We start from the raw sequence: 16152 nt of genomic DNA, 5'->3' as shown, positions 1-16152 counted from the left end.
GTTCTCAAATTAGTACAATCATGTTCTTGTATAAAGGACTGGTAAATGGCAACAAGATTTCATGGAAATAATGATATGTGATAAAAACAATGCACATTATGAGTATACTTTTCTACTGAAATAATGACAATGTAGTAAGGCCTTAAGGTAAAGGAAAAGAGAATATATAATGTATTTATGGAAATAACATATAAAACGTAAATACAATTGTAGGCAAAAACTGGAAGAAAATATGGAAAGAACAGAACTTGTTTTTAATAAAAGGTAAGGTAGTACTGCCATTTTTAAAGCAAGAGGTTACAATAATGATTCATCTTATCCATCATTGCTAAAGGCTGCTGCTGCTGCTAAGTCACTTCAGTCGTGTCCGACTCTGTGCAACCCCATAGACAGCAGCCCACCAGGCTCCCCCGTCCCTGGGATTCTCCAGGCAAGAACACTGGAGTGGGTTGCCATTTCCTTCTCCAATGCATGAAAGTGAAAAATGAAAGTGAAGTCGCTCAGTTGTGTCCGACTCTTAGCAACCCTATGGACTGCAGCCTACCAGACTCCTCTGTCCATGGGATTTTCCAGGCAAGAGTACTGGAGTGGGGTGTCATTGCCTTCTCCGGCTAACATGACCCAAGTACTGTACTAAGTGCTCAGAATACAAAAATTAAGCTGCAGTTCTAACCCAGAAAGAGTCCATGGTGTTCATGGATGACAAGAATCAAAGGAGGGAACCTCAAGTAGAAAGAGAGTGAGTGGTGGTTTAGTTGCCAAGTCGAGTCGGACTCTTTGCTACCCTTTGGACTACAGCCCACCAGGCTCCTCTGCCCAAAGGATTTTCCAGGCAAGAATACTGAATGGGTTGCCATTTCCTTCTCCAGGGGATCGTCCTGACCTAGGGATCAAACCTGGGTCTCCTGCACTGCAGGCAGATTCTTTACCGACTGAGCTACCAGGGAAGTCCAAGAGGGAGTGGGGATGCACACAAAAAGGAAGATTTAGCTGAATCTTATAAAAACAAATCATATTGTACTATCAGCTTAAGATCCTGTTTTGGCTCATGGTCACCACTGAGAATCAGCTAAAAATGAAGACTTCTGTCCACCAAATGAAGAGTATATTCACATATACTAATGCTTCTACAACCAAATCCAGTGGTGTCCACATATAGATCCCAAATTACAAGTGTCTCTTCTAGAGATTTCATTCAGCCTACCTTCCTAATACACATCTTAGTTCAATGGTTTGAAAATTTTAAGGCTAACTTCATTCAGTGTTTAAAAACAGGGAACAGATGGCTCACACAGCTAAACTCTCCCAAGAACTAATTTTTACCAATCACATGTGGTTAAAACCCAAATTTATACCTACAGATTAGTGAGCAAAAGAAACCCTCATAATGACTTGACAATTATTCAGTGTGACAGCTGTTTGCATCACTATCAAATGTGAGTTTTAAAACACAGGCTAACACCTCTGGTTCCTCTGGATTAAAACAAAACAAAACCAAAATTAAAAAAAAACAAAGAACCTGAAATACAATACCAATCACAGTATAAAACAAGTCTTTGTAAAGAGAATTTAGAAGGTGAAAAACACTAAGTAACTACATAATAGACAAAGAAAATCGTAGTCATACATACCCACTCATTCCAATGTTCATGCTGTAAACCATGGCTTCAGGCCTTATTTTCATTAAAAAACAAAACAAAAACACTGCAATGTTATCTATGCTGGATACTGTTCTACCCAAATGGCAAAAAAGAAAAAAAAAAAAAAAATCACTTCCTTAGGTGATGGTTTTGATGCTTCTATCAGCTGCTTGAAATAAAGAACATCAAAAAACTTCTGTTCACAGTCACACGGTCCCCAAATGCATAATTTGTCTTTTTTTTCCCCCTAGAAGAGGCCAGCCTCTGTCTCTTGTACAGTAAGCCCCTTGAAAATTGGGGCCCATGACTGTCTCAATTGCTGCTATATTCCCAGTTCCAAGTCCAGTACACACTTGCTTATTTAACTTTTTTTTTTTTTCAGTTCTACCACTTTATTGCTACCAGCCCACCTCCCTCCACCCTCGTGCACACATGCTCGGTCATGTAACCCCATGGACTGCAGCCCGCCAGGCTCCTCTGTCCATGGACTTTTCCAGGCAAGAATACTGGAGTGGGTTGCCATTTCCTTCTCCATTATTTAACTTTTAAAAACCTGTTTAAGTCAACTCTTAGGCATTTGTTAGTGGGTTACAGAATTATTGAATTTTCCTAATAATGAAACAATTAGGTTAAAAAAAATCAGGATGGGAAATTAGAACCCAAACTTTTCAACTTGAATTTAAATCCAAATAAAAACAAGGTAAATGTTAGCATTGCTTATAATGGGAGATAACTCAAAACACTCTTCTATTTTAAAATAATTTGTCATATGCCTTTATATTTTAAGCACAAAAGAGATTATACTGTGCAACAGCATTCATTACTCTACAACTTTTCATTACAAGCACACAAGAAGTATATTCTCAATTTTATAAGTTTTAGAAATTCAAGAATATCTCTGCATTAAAAAACAGAAAGATAAGAGGGATAGACACTAAGAACTTATTTACAAGATACATTAAGCATATAGAATGGTCAAAACAACCTCAAAAAAATAAAAATAAAAAAGGTTAGAGGACAAACTACTCAAAGGCAAGTGGCTGTTAGAAAAGGTACCAAATCAACTCAGTGGGGGACACCCAAGTAGGAAAAAATAAAATCTCAATTTTATGTCAGTCCATTCACAAACCTAAGTGCAACATGGAGCTCAGACTAACACCCAGGATCACAAAGTTCCTAGAAAAAGAACAGGAGAATATCTCTGTGACCATATGGTAAGCAAAGAATCCCTGGGCAGGTCACAAAAGAAAAAAAGCACAAACTATGAAAAACTATTTAAAAAATCTTTAATTGATAAATTACACTTTATGAAATCAAGGTTTTCTATTCATCAAAAGATATCATTAAGGGTTTCGCTGGTGGCCCAGTGGTTAAGAATTTGCCTTGCAATGCAGGGGACACAGATTCAATCCCTAGTCCCGGAAGATGCCACATGCTGAGGGACAACTATGCCTGTACGCCACAACTATTGAGCCCACATTCCACAACTACCAAAGCCCATGCACCACAACTAGAGAACAGCCTCTGTTCTCTGCAACTAGAGAAAGCCCATGTGCAGTAACAAAGACCGAGCACCACCAAAAACAGGGAATTTTTTAAAAGACATCAAATCATTAAGATAATGGACAGATGGGCCATGCATAACACAAATTATTTAAAGCTCACATATCTAACAAGGGACTCATATCTAGAATGTACACAGAACTCTGACAAATTAACAATAAAGACACAAATAATTTACATTTTGACAATGAGATTTTAGCATAGATTGTGCAAATGGAATAGATTAATATATCTTCACAAAGGAAGATGTAGCAATGTCCAGTATATACATGTGGCCAACATCATTAATCATCAAGGAAAAGCACATTAAAATCACAAGGAGCTACCAACATAAACTCACTGCTGCTGCTGCTGCTAAGTCGCTTCAGTCGTGTCCGACTCTGTGCGACCCCATAGATGGCAGCCCACCAGGCTCCCCCATCCCTGGGATTCTCCAGGCAAGAACACTGGAGTGGGTTGCCATTTCCTTCTCCAATGCATGAAAGTGAAAAGTGAAAGTGAAGTCGCTCAGTCTATCTGACTCTTCGCGACTCCATGGACTACAGCCTACCAGGCTTCTCTGTCCATGGGATTTTCCAGGCAAGAGTACTGGAGTGGGTTGCCATTGCCTTCTCCAACATAAACTCACTAAAATTGCCAAAATAAAAAAGATGAAATGTTAAAGATACGAAGCATATGAAACTCTCACAAATTGCTGATAGAAGTGTAAATGGTACAACCACTTTGGACAACTAGAGAACTATTTAGCAGTTTCCTATAATGTTAGATGGGCTTCCCTGATGGCTCAGTGGTAAAGAATCTGCCTGCAATGCAGGTTCGCTCCCTGAGTCGGGAAGATACCCTGGAAAAGGAAATGGCAACCCATTCCAGTATTCTCATCTGGGAAACCCCATGGACAGAGGAGCCTTGTGGGCTACAGTCCACAAGGTCACAAGAGTCAGACAGGGCTGAGCGACTAAACAACAACAAACAAACATACATACATCTACTCAATGACTGAAAAATTCCAGCCCAAGACTATATTTACAAAATTATATTGACATTTATAGTAGCCAGAACTGAAGACAACTCAAATGTCCATCAAGGGTAACTAACTGAAATATACCCAATGGAATACTACATTAAAAACAAATGATTCACTGATTTATGCAATTACATGTATGAAACTCAAAACCGGAAAAATCAGACACAGAAGAATACACGCTGCATGACTCCATTTACATGAAATGGAAATACAAGAGAAGAAATGAGATACTGGTTATAGGAGATACGTAGAAATTTTCTGGTAAATTAAAATGTCCTAAAATTGAAGACTATAGTTACACAATGGAGAAGGAAATGGCAACCCACTCCAGTATTCTTGTCTAGAGAATCTCGTGATCACAGGAGCCTGGTGCGCTGCCGCCTATGGGGTCGCACAGAGTCAGACACGACTAAAGCGACTTAGCAGCAGCAGCAGCAGCAGCAGACAACTATTAAAAACTCAATGGACTGAATATAGTATATCTGCACATTTTATGTTAATTAAATCTATTTTAAAATCAGCAAGAAAGGATCCACTACCTATTCCACTGTCCCCTCTAAGGACAGGTTCTACATGCAGATGTTATGATACCTTCTTGGCATGTGGAAACCACTTAGACTGTCTCTGTACATCAAGGCTCTATACATCTATCAGAGGGTCTTTCACATCTTTTGCTCAGCCAGCTTATGTCATCCTTGCGATTTCCTTAAGTATGTCACCCTGAAAAGTGAGCCTGATAATCGGCTGCCACTCTTGCATTCTGACTGACCAGCATTCACTCCTAATCAATAACAGATGTGGGAACGGTGCCAAGGTAGACCTTATGCCAAAGTAACAATTTTTTCTCCCATTCAAGAGCAAATACCTTTCTTTAAGCTCCAAATCATCCAAATAGAGCAAATGACATCTGGAAGTAACACTACAATGCCAAGTGTTTGGCCCCTTTGGATGATAGCTGTAGGCAATGCAAGCAGAGAGTTCTTGTGCAAGCCTTGTGATGCTGCAGAATATAGCAACTCCACAACCTTGCAATATGGAGAAAGTGCTGAAAGCTCAAAGGGAAACTAGCAAATGGGTGCATGCAAAAGTTCATTTAATAAAATTCCCAATTATGGTTAACAAATAAGTAGTTGTTATTTATCTCATTTCCATATTCAACTTAGGCCCCAGTTCTTTATCCTTAGATGTGACTTCTCAATTCTTTACTATTTTTGTGGGATCTGTTTTTAAAAATTAATTATTTCCAAGGAAAGTAATACTCTTATGTAAATTCAATCACATAAACTGCTTTGAAAACATTAGTTTTAGAGGTGTGGAAAAACCTAAATTAGGTGTACAAACACCAAAGTAGTCAGCTATAAAGGAAAGGAGTAGGGCAGGAGAGAGGTCATGTACTTTTGATCTTACCTTGTTTTTTCTGTAACAGTTTGCATTATTCACATTAACTTGTGATATTTTGATGTTATTTGTATCATGCAGCCATCCACTTTACCAATGACTACAAATGTAACCAACTGATAACAAAGGAAAACTGATTTAAAACCCTTTCTTCAGATGCCCACGAACACTGTGCACTTTTTCTTAATTCATACTGATAAGGAATCAGGTTTCCAATTTATCCAATATATTGAATTCAGCAAGACTTTCTTGCTACAAAGGAGAAGTTCAGGAAGCAACTTTTGGCAACAATAATATCTCCCATTACCTTCTATTTCATTTGTAAATGATAACATAATATTTATTTATTATGTGCAAAGAATGGTACTGAGCACTCTATATTTTATTTATGCAACACCACCAAAATGACAGGAAAAACCATCATCATTACCACATTACTCAACAGAAACTAAGGCTCTGGGGAAGTTACACTATGCTCAATGCCATATACAGTAGTTAGGAAGTGACAGCTTGGGAGTTCCCTGCTGGCCTAGCGGTTAGGATTCTGGGCTTTCACGACTGTGGCCTGGGTTCAATCCCTGGTTGGGGAACTGAGGTCCTATAAGCCATGTGGCAAGAACTCTACCCCCTCCCTACCCCAAAAGAAACCATAGCTCTGCTGGACTCCAGAGACCATAACTATAACAAAAGAAATCTAAATTGAAAGATGCCAGAAAAGTGAATTATTAAAAGACTCAATGAATTTTGCACACTGTAACAAAGAACTGAATACAATAAATAAACACTCATCATAGCACACAGACTACATATTCTTCTACAGTACTTGACTTCCTCACAATTATATGATGGTAACTGTAAAGCATCTGTAGCTGAAGTGGGTCCTGGGGAAGTGAGACTGAAAAGAAAAAGTTATTATGTAGGAACACATTTATGTCTTCAGCCAAAATCAAAGAGGCTTCTGATAAAAGAAGACCAGAAAAAAAAAAAAGAGCTTGAAGAATTAAGAAAAAATAAATGTCTTAAACCCTCATGTGCTACCAGACATCTACTCCACATGACAAACAGGAAAGAAATTGAATTTGTTTTTTATTTCCATGTAACAAATTACCACAAATTTAGCAGATTAAAACATATGCACTGATTATCTCATTAAAAAAAATTTTTTTTTCAGGATTTTGAAACTGTTAACTCCACACCAAGATCATCCTTTTCCTCCCAATACAACTCCTCAAAACTAACAATCCAATAAGCCCTTTCCTTCACTATCTTCTAAAAATTCAAGTGTGTGTGTGTGTGTGTGTGTGTGTGTGTCTTAATCTCTCAGTCTTATCCAACTCTTTGCAACCCCATGGACTGTAGCCTGCCAGGCTCCTCTGTCCATGGGATTTTCCAGGCAAGGATACTGAAGTGGGTTGCCATGCCATCTCCAGGGGATCTTCCCAACCCAGGGATTGAACCTGGGTCTCCTGCATTGCAGGCGGGTGCTCTTACCGTCTGAGCTACTAGGGAAGCCCAAATTTCAAGTACCTTTACAAAAATGGATAAATACAATGTTCAGATACAAATATAAAGGGTCAACAGCCATTACCACTCATTGAAATGACTCTTTTAACAATGATACCCTAAAACATAACCAGGTATTCTGTGTTTTCTAAGAGAGGCTGACGGATAGAACAGATCAAAACCAAATAGAAAACAAAATCTCTTTGGCAAGTATCACAGTGACGCAATTAGCACCTACTCAATTCATCTGTTAAGAGAGCTCAATCTTATTCTGGCATTAAACTAAAATTGGTACAAGGAAGATGGAATAAACATAGCAATAAATGAACTGGGACAACTACCAACTATGGAATCTCAGGGACAACTCTACCCAATACAAATATAAGTCCTAGTGACATATTCTTGTATACTCTTATATAGTCCCATTTCTCCTCCAGACTCAGTGATTCCTCACCAAGTGTGAGCAGGTATATAAATACGCTGTGACCAATGACTAGAGCTGCAGCTTGCAGACGCAGGACTGTTAGCTCTGGGATTGGCAACCATGCTGTCTGCTTTGCTGACTCCCTCCTGGTCGCTGCCCTAGCAGTCAGCACTCCGGCTGTGCCCAGAGGCTCTTCCTCTTGGACAGCACCCTCTATAATTAAGAAAAGAACAAAAACTGTATCTAGGAACTGACAGTCATCACAGAGGGATTTCTCTTCAAGATTCTATTCCTGCTTCTTAATGACCTGGAAAACAAAAATGCTGATATGATGATGATGTTTCAGTTTTCTCTTCCATAAAAATAAAAAGACTACCACCTGTTTTTTATTTCCTGCCCTTGGGGAGCTGTTATGGGGATAAAAAGCTTTGAAAATTAAAAGCACAACACAAATATAAGTCTGGATTAGAGTGGGGACTGAATCCAAACAACATAAATGGAAAGTAAATGGGCATTTTGGCAGGGCAGATAATTGTATTTGCCATCAGAGCAAACTTCAATATCTTCTTATACAGTAAGAGGAGCAAGATCTCTGACAGAAATTAAAGATGCATAAAGCCTGCAAACAGGCTGTCCCCTCTCCCTAAACTGCCCTGCCTTCCCTGTTCTCAGGAACTGTGTCCTCCCTGATACTCCTCAACTGCAACCTGACAGAACTCAACTCTCCCACAGCTGCACTCTCACGACCCCTATAAACACTGACAGGACGTCATCTGTCACACTGTACCACCTAACTTTTTTCTGTGCCCATCTCTCTCCACTAGCCCATGTGAGTTCTTTGAGCTCTTCACTGTCATAACCACAGCACCCACCTAGCATATCTGATACACGCTATAGACCTTTTCTTTTTTTCTAATTTCAGTTAACCAAAATGCAGCATAGGGGGATTCCCTGGTGGGCTAGTGCCTAGGATCCTGGGTTTTCACTGCCATGGCATGGCCTGGGTTTAATGCCTGGTTGGGGAGCTGAGATCCTGCAAGCCACACAAAGCAGCCAAAAAAGAAAGAAAGAAAGAAAAGCAGTATAAGAATCTTTCTATAAGGCAGACTTTCCCCAGCTGTGTGGCAAGACACACTGCAGAGGTGTGAATGGTTATGAGTGTACTGAGATATGATTTACTCAGCCTGGGATGGCCAATCAGAATTTATCAGTTTCTCTGGTGCTATGATGTGAAAAGGTTAGGAAGCACTATACAGACCTGTATTAAAGATTTAATTTTTAAAAAGATTAAATAAACAAGTAGGGTTAAACACTACACAAAGAGTAACATCAACTGAGACATCAAGAAAAAATACAATGACTAGAATAACTGCTTCACATACTGTTCACTAGAAAATAAATGTTTCAGAACATTGGCATCAGGTGAAGTATTATATTCTGAAAGAAAAATAACACAGCTACCTCATGTAGCAGTCAGTCTGTGTAAACACCATATGGTCTGCTAATTCAATCAAAAAGAACCCTAGGATTTACTTTTTCATCTTGCTGGAAAAAATGAAAATAAAGTTGCTAGAAATATTTAGAAATTATTTTGCCACCCCCAAATATCTAACAAAATACATACAGTACTGAAGCTTCATTCACCTCCCTTTTTCACAAAACCCTTCACAGGCTGCATTTAAAACAAAAATTGATCGGATCAGTCTTTTCATTTATATTTTAAAACCAATCATTAGTTTGCATTCTCCACCCACTCCCTGCCAAGTTCAAATCCTCTGGCCCTCTCTATTCCATCTACAACAAACAAAATACAGACCTTCATCATCTCTTGCCTAGACTACACCCATCATCTCAAAACAGTCTTCTTAACCCTAAGACTACCCTCTTGAAATTCACCTTTTGCCCAGAAGTCTCCATCAACAAAAATGACAAACAAGTTATACTTTCCTGCTTTAAAAATTTTTTTAAAGGAGCATATTAAAAAGCAGAGACATTACTTTGCCAACAAAGGTCCATCCAGTCAAGGCTATGGTTTTTCCAGTGGTCATGTATGGATGTGAGAGTTGGACTGTGAAGAAAGCTGAGCACCGAAGAATTGATGCTTTTGAACTGTGGTGTTGGAGAAGACTCTTGAGAGTCCCTTGGACTGCAAGGAGATCCAACCAGTCCATCCTAAAGGAGATCAGTCCTGGGTGTTCATTGGAAGGACTGATGCTGAAGCTGAAACTCCAATACTTTGGTCACCTTGTGTGAAGAGTTGACTCATCAGAAAAGACCCTGATGCTGGGAGGGATTGGGGGCAGGAGAAAAGGGACGACAGAGGATGAGATGGCTGGATAGCATCACAGACTCGATGGACATGAGTTTGAGTAAACTCCGGGAGTTGGTGATGAACCGGGAGGCCCGGTGTGCTGCGATTCATGGGGTTGCAGAGTCGGACACGACTGAGCGACTGAACTGGACTGAACTGAACTGAATCTTATTTTCTACGGATTATGTTGTATAATCTAGACATCAGTCTTATTATACTTCTGACCTCAAAGTTTACTGGGACTCTTCACCTTTTCCAAAAGAACTGACCTGGGTATCATCTTTTCATGACACACCTTCCCAGATTCACTAAGCTAGGATAAAAGGCTCTCCTAAGTATGTATCCTCTATCCAGATGATGAGAACAAGGTAAACACCTAGTGGTTTTCCTTTTCATTTTAGCTAAAAGTTTAATGCAGGGCTGAGTGGCAAGAACTTAATTCCACTTGGGATACTTGTCCAAAATCCTTGGCTCTTAATCTGCCTTCTTTTTAATCTTTTATTGTATGCCACCTCAAACCCCATTTGGATACACATGAATGTCAAAGCAAAAAGACCTTGCAAGTTGTTTCTAAAGAAGAGTATATTTTTGTTATTAAATTATTCCCCAACTATTTATGAATATTTCACACGCACCAAGACCTATACTTCTTAAAGCCTCGCTCCAAATACTTTAGGCTCTCATTTGGTGAGTCCTTGTCTATGCTCAAAAAGATGAACACAACTTCACAGAGTCAAGACTGTACCCCATAAACAACTACCATCTTCAATCTTCATAATAAGAAGTACTCAAAAAGTGAGAGGCACCAAAAAAAAAAAAAAAAAAAAAAAGTGAGAGGCACAATGTGCTGCAAAAAAGTGCTGAACTTCTATATTTATTACCTTTGCAGTCTCAAAACCGTTACCTTTTCAGTAGGGACCTTCCATAACTGCCCCACACACACACACACACACACACACACACACAAACACACCCCCAAACCCACCCCCCCACACACACACACACACACACACACACACACACACACACACACACACACACACACACACACACACACACACACACACACACCTGCCTCAACTTAGCCTAGATCTTCTTGAACTCTTGTAGGGACCTTCCATAACTGCCCTACACACACACACACACACACACACACACACACACACACACACACACACACACACACACACACACACACACACACCTGCCTCAACTTAGCCTAGATCTTCTTGAACTCTTGCCCTTACCTTCCGTAACTGCCCTACACACACACACACACACACACACACACACACACACACACACACACACACACACACACACACACACACACACACACACACCTGCCTCAACTTAGCCTAGATCTTCTTGAACTCTTGCCCTTATTCCTTAGCACTTCCCATTTTTGTAACATATATTTTAAATATATACAACATATATAGTTGAGGTCACATATATTACTTATTAAACAACTTTACCATTTGTCTCTCCCAGTAGAATTTAATCTCCACAAGGGCAGGGTCTTTGCTTTATTCACTGATATAACTTTAATGTCTAGAAGAGTCCCTGGGCACACAATGGGTACTTAATAAATATTTAAATAAATGGATGAATAACAATGAGAACAAATGTGACAATTATTTGAAAGCACTCTTCTTCTCTCAATATTCAATTCATTGACAAATTCAAAAAACTCAATCTACATCCAAATCATAATCAAATCATCTCCTGTCTATCTCCCAAGTCATGAACATAATCCAAACTTATTTTTTACTTCTGGCCTTGTTGCTTTCAGTCATCCCCCCCATATAACTTCTTCTCCTTATCACAGGAAGAGTAATCCTCATAAAGTATAAATCAGACCACATTACAACCCCACTGATAGCCCTTTCACTATTAAGAATGAAATCCAAATTCCTTACCCTGATTTACAAAGTTCTACAGGAGCTGTCTCCCTATTTCTCTAAGTTCTTTATCCTTTTCTCTTCATCTGTGCGTGCATGCTCAGTAAGTAGCTCAGTTGTGTCTGACTCTTTGCAGCCCTATGGACTACAGCCCACTGGGCTCCTCTGTCCATGGGATTTTTCAGGCAAGAATGCCAGAGTAGGTTGCCATTTCCTTCTCCAGGGGATCTTCCCAACTCGGAAACCGAACCCATGTCTCATGTGTCTCTTGCATTGTAGGCGGATTCTTTATTGCTGAGCCATCTAGGGAAGCCCTTCTTATCATTTACTCCATTTTAACTACACTGGCCACGTTTCTACTCTTTGAACGTATCAAACTCATTCACTAAGAGTTAACTCACTGGAAAACACCCTAATGCTGGGAAAGATTGAAGGCAGGATGAGAAGGGGATGCCAGAAGATGAGATGGTTGGATGACATCACCAATTCAATGGACATCACTTTGAGCAAACTTCAGGAGATAGTGAAGGACAAGGAAACCTGGTGTGTTGCAGCCCATGGGGTTCCAAAGAGTCAGACACAACTAAGCAACTGAACAACAACAATGTTACCAAGTAAAAGAATATTTTTAGATTGAATTCAAACAAAATCTGCATATTTGATATTCATAGGAGTCATGTTAAAACCATAATAATACTGAAAGGTTAAGAAAAAAATCATTAAAAAAAGACAAATGAATTAGCAATATTAATACTGGAGAAAACAGGTTTTAATTTAAAAAAAGCACTACTGGGGACAAAAAAGATCATTATCTAAATGATAAAGAAATGATTCCTTAGGAAAATATAATAATCCTGGACAAAGTATGTACCCAACAACACAGGTTCAGAAACAAAATGACAGAATTGCAAAGGGATATTGAAAACACAGTGGAAAGTTTTAAGACATCTTTTCTAAAAACTAATAAAATTGGGAAATTACTATAGCTGCAATATACTTGAGCAATATAATCGACAAGTCTGACATGTGGAAACATTCATTAGGCAGTGAGATGAGATAATTCTGGAATTCAAAAGACAAATATGACTTACAGTATAAATTTAGGAGTCATGAGCATATAGATATGAGTAAAGCTACAGGAAGATGACATAGAAGGATGTAGTTAAAGGATATTAAACAATCACCCTTAAAAAGGCAAAAAATATGCAGTGTGGAATATTCTCTAATGTATGTCCTCACACTGCCCACTATTTTCAGTTATCCTATTAAGTGTATATATTGATTTGTGTATGCAAAATATGAGGGAAAAAAATTAAGTGGTACATCAAAAAGTAACAAACCAAGAAAGCTGAACAACTTTCAAAAACGTGTACTAAAGTATTGAAAACAAGACTCCCCAAACTAAAGTCCCCAAAGCCAATCACAGGTTCTCTTCCCCTCTTCCAGATACACTTTTTTTTTTTTTTTTTTAAGATTTTGGTTGCACTGATTTTTGTTGCTATGTGCTGGCTTTCTCTAGCTGTGGCAAGCAGGGGCTACTCTTCACTTTGGTGCACAGGCTTCTCATTGCAGTGGCTTCTCTTGTTGCAGAGCACAGGCTCTAGGCAGCACAGGCTTCAGTAGTTGCAGAACTTGGGCTCAGGAGTTGTGGCACATGGGTCTAGTTGTTCCATGGCATGTGGAATCTTCTTGGACCAGGGATCGAACCCATGCCTCCTGCACTGGCAGGTGTATTCCTATCCACTGTACCACCAGGGAAGTCCCTGATACATTTTTTAAAAATTAGGTTTAAGAGACTGTTCCCTTAGCTGAGTGCCTCCCTTAGAGTGCCTCATATTTTTCACCTAGGCATCTCAGTTGCCTTACCCCAATCTCAGTCCTGTTGAAGAGTCTCTATCATAAATGTGATCTGAGCAATAAAAGCATACATGGTCATTTGCCATGCTTTTCTACTTTAGGCAACTCAAGAATACTGCTTTAGAAATCACAGTTTTCATTCAAAAACAAAGCCAGTGCCAGCTTAATCATGGCATTGGACCCGTGAATGGTATAGGACAATTTACATCATTAAAAGGGATGAACAGAAAATTTATCTCATTCTAGATTGCAAATCTTTTTTTAAATTTATTTTTTAATTGAATGATAATTGCTTTACATAATTTTGTCGTTCTCTGTCAAACCTCAACATGAATCAGCCATAGGTATACACATATCCCTTTCCTTTTGAACCTCCCACCCATCTCCCTCCGCATCCCACCCCTCCAGGTTGATACAGAGCTCCTGTTTGAGTTTCCTGAGCGATACAGCAAATTCCAGTTGGCTAGCTATTTTACATATGGCTGCAAATTTCTTTCTCTAAGACAGAGTAAAAGAAGAATCATATTTCTCTCTTCAGAAAGGCCACTAAAGAAAAATTCTGTTCTTCCAGAGCATCAAGAAGAAAAACTAAAAAAAAAAAAAGGAAGAAAAACTAAGAATGCATGCACACACTTCAAGACAGTAACATCTGCCATGCTTACAATCAGCCCTAACTTTTACTAGCCCCACACTTAATTTGGAGTCAGAAGATTCAGTTTCAAATCTCAATTCTCTCCTTTCTTGAGCTCTCTTATCTTCCATTGCTTCATTACTTAACTGAGGGACAAATCTAAAAGCGCTCCAGAGACTCTTCAAAAATGACAAATTAATTGTAAACTATTCTAAACATAATCATACAGCTTTACTTGGAGACCTGCCTCCAAAGGAGCTATCTGGTAAAAATGTTGGCTGCCAGGGCCTCTAGGAACTTTCAAACTCCAAATTCCTGAAGAGAAAGGAAAAGGAAAAAAGGAAGAAATGCAAAAGGACACTTCTCCAACAGAAATGGCCTTATGTTCTGTAATTATTTATGTTATAAGCACCACAAAGCTAAATTTGAAACACTGAAATTGTTACTTTATATATCAGAATTATTAAATAACTTAATTGGAAATATTATAAACTCAAGAGTTTACTTTAAGACTGAGTTGACACATCAAAATAATCAGCAGTCAAAATACCTTAGTCAATTATCCCCACCTTGATTTTTCTGAGTTGTTTACTTGTAAAGGCCACCAGGACCAGATTCTCTTTGCTGATGAGGGTAGTGACTTTGTCTACATAACAATTTTGATTTAGGGTTTTAAGTCTGGTAACTTGTTATACATTATAATCTTGATTTAGTCCAATAACCAAAATAGAACACTTAATTTATTGATGAAGGAAGAAAAGTCTAGGAAGCCAATCTCCCCTCTGTGATATTTATTGGAATAAATAAACTGGAATAACCATTTGTGCAAATATGGTGGAGCAAACAACAAAATAATACAAAATTAGAGGACTCAGCTAGTTCTAAATGTGTGCAGTTTTCCACAAAATATGTTATCATTTAAAACTAGGCCCCTTTACTAACATTCTGCCTGCCCTGACTAAATTTAATAAACCAAAGAGCAGATGACCAAAATGTTTGTGTCCCCCCACCCCCACCCTAGGGGCCTACTGGGCCATGGTTTGCTTGAATGTTATGGGTGTGGTATGAAATATTTAAAGCAATGACTAAAAGTTTCCATAAAAGCCCATCCAAAATCTAAAAGCTTTCCTACTCAGAAAGATTCATCTCCAGACATTTAAAAGATTTACTATTCTACTATGACACTCTGGTTTTTTACATTTAATATTTAGGTAGGAGGTGGTAAAGGGGGAGAAAGAGGGCATAATTAGTTTTGCTTGTAAAACGTTCATCACAGTTGTAGTGCCAACTGAGCTATATAGCCTATTGGGGGTCTAATAGATTTCAGGGTATTACACTTTGAGTAATAGAGGTGGGGGTTGTGGTGGAAATCAATAAATGGCTACTACTTCTTTGCACAGACCCATATGGAAGTAATCAAGCGCAAGGGTGGCAGCTGGGGCCAATAACAGTCACCTGCAGTTGAGGGACATGGGGGTTTCAGATGGGTTTTTAATGCTAATTTCCTACAGAAACAATGAGCTAGAAAGAGCAGAGTAACAGACGAGGCCGGATGAAGAGAGACCAGCCAGAACAATGGCTGCACCTGGTGCTGGGAGCAGAGGGACAGAGCCGGCACGCGCCCGCCGGCAGCAGAGGGCACATCTGTCACCCTCAAAGAGGCCCATCCCCCAGCTCTTCCAGCAGGGCAAGTAACCAAGGTCCCTAAACACTAACAGCTTGCCACACAGCAACAGGTTTGAGTTAAGGCTGATGCATTCTCTCTACACACCCTTCTCCCATGACTAAGAATTAGTTAAGGAAGCAGGGTTGGCTCCCTGTCAGCTTGAAGCGAGGCTTATTAAAAATGCAAGAAACACATTTTAACTGCGACTTCAATGTCAGGGGGACTGAGAAA

The 16152-nt window shown here is 39.2% G+C and overlaps 1 protein-coding gene and 1 non-coding gene across 4 annotated transcripts in view; both read right to left on the bottom strand.

The window, feature by feature from the left end:
• The window catches only part of CBFA2T2 (CBFA2/RUNX1 partner transcriptional co-repressor 2), a 141470-nt gene that overhangs the window by 62624 nt on the left and 62694 nt on the right, over positions 1-16152 (bottom strand). The window lies entirely within an intron of this gene.
• On the bottom strand, positions 7062-7134 carry TRNAC-GCA. The gene has a single exon. It is a non-coding gene; the product is annotated as a tRNA-Cys (tRNA).

This window comes from Cervus elaphus, chromosome 23 (assembly GCF_910594005.1).
Source record: "Cervus elaphus chromosome 23, mCerEla1.1, whole genome shotgun sequence".
In the NCBI taxonomy this organism is placed as follows: Eukaryota; Metazoa; Chordata; class Mammalia; order Artiodactyla; family Cervidae; genus Cervus; species Cervus elaphus.
Note: the sequence above shows the minus strand (reverse complement) of the source record. Positions and strands in the feature narration are given on the sequence as shown.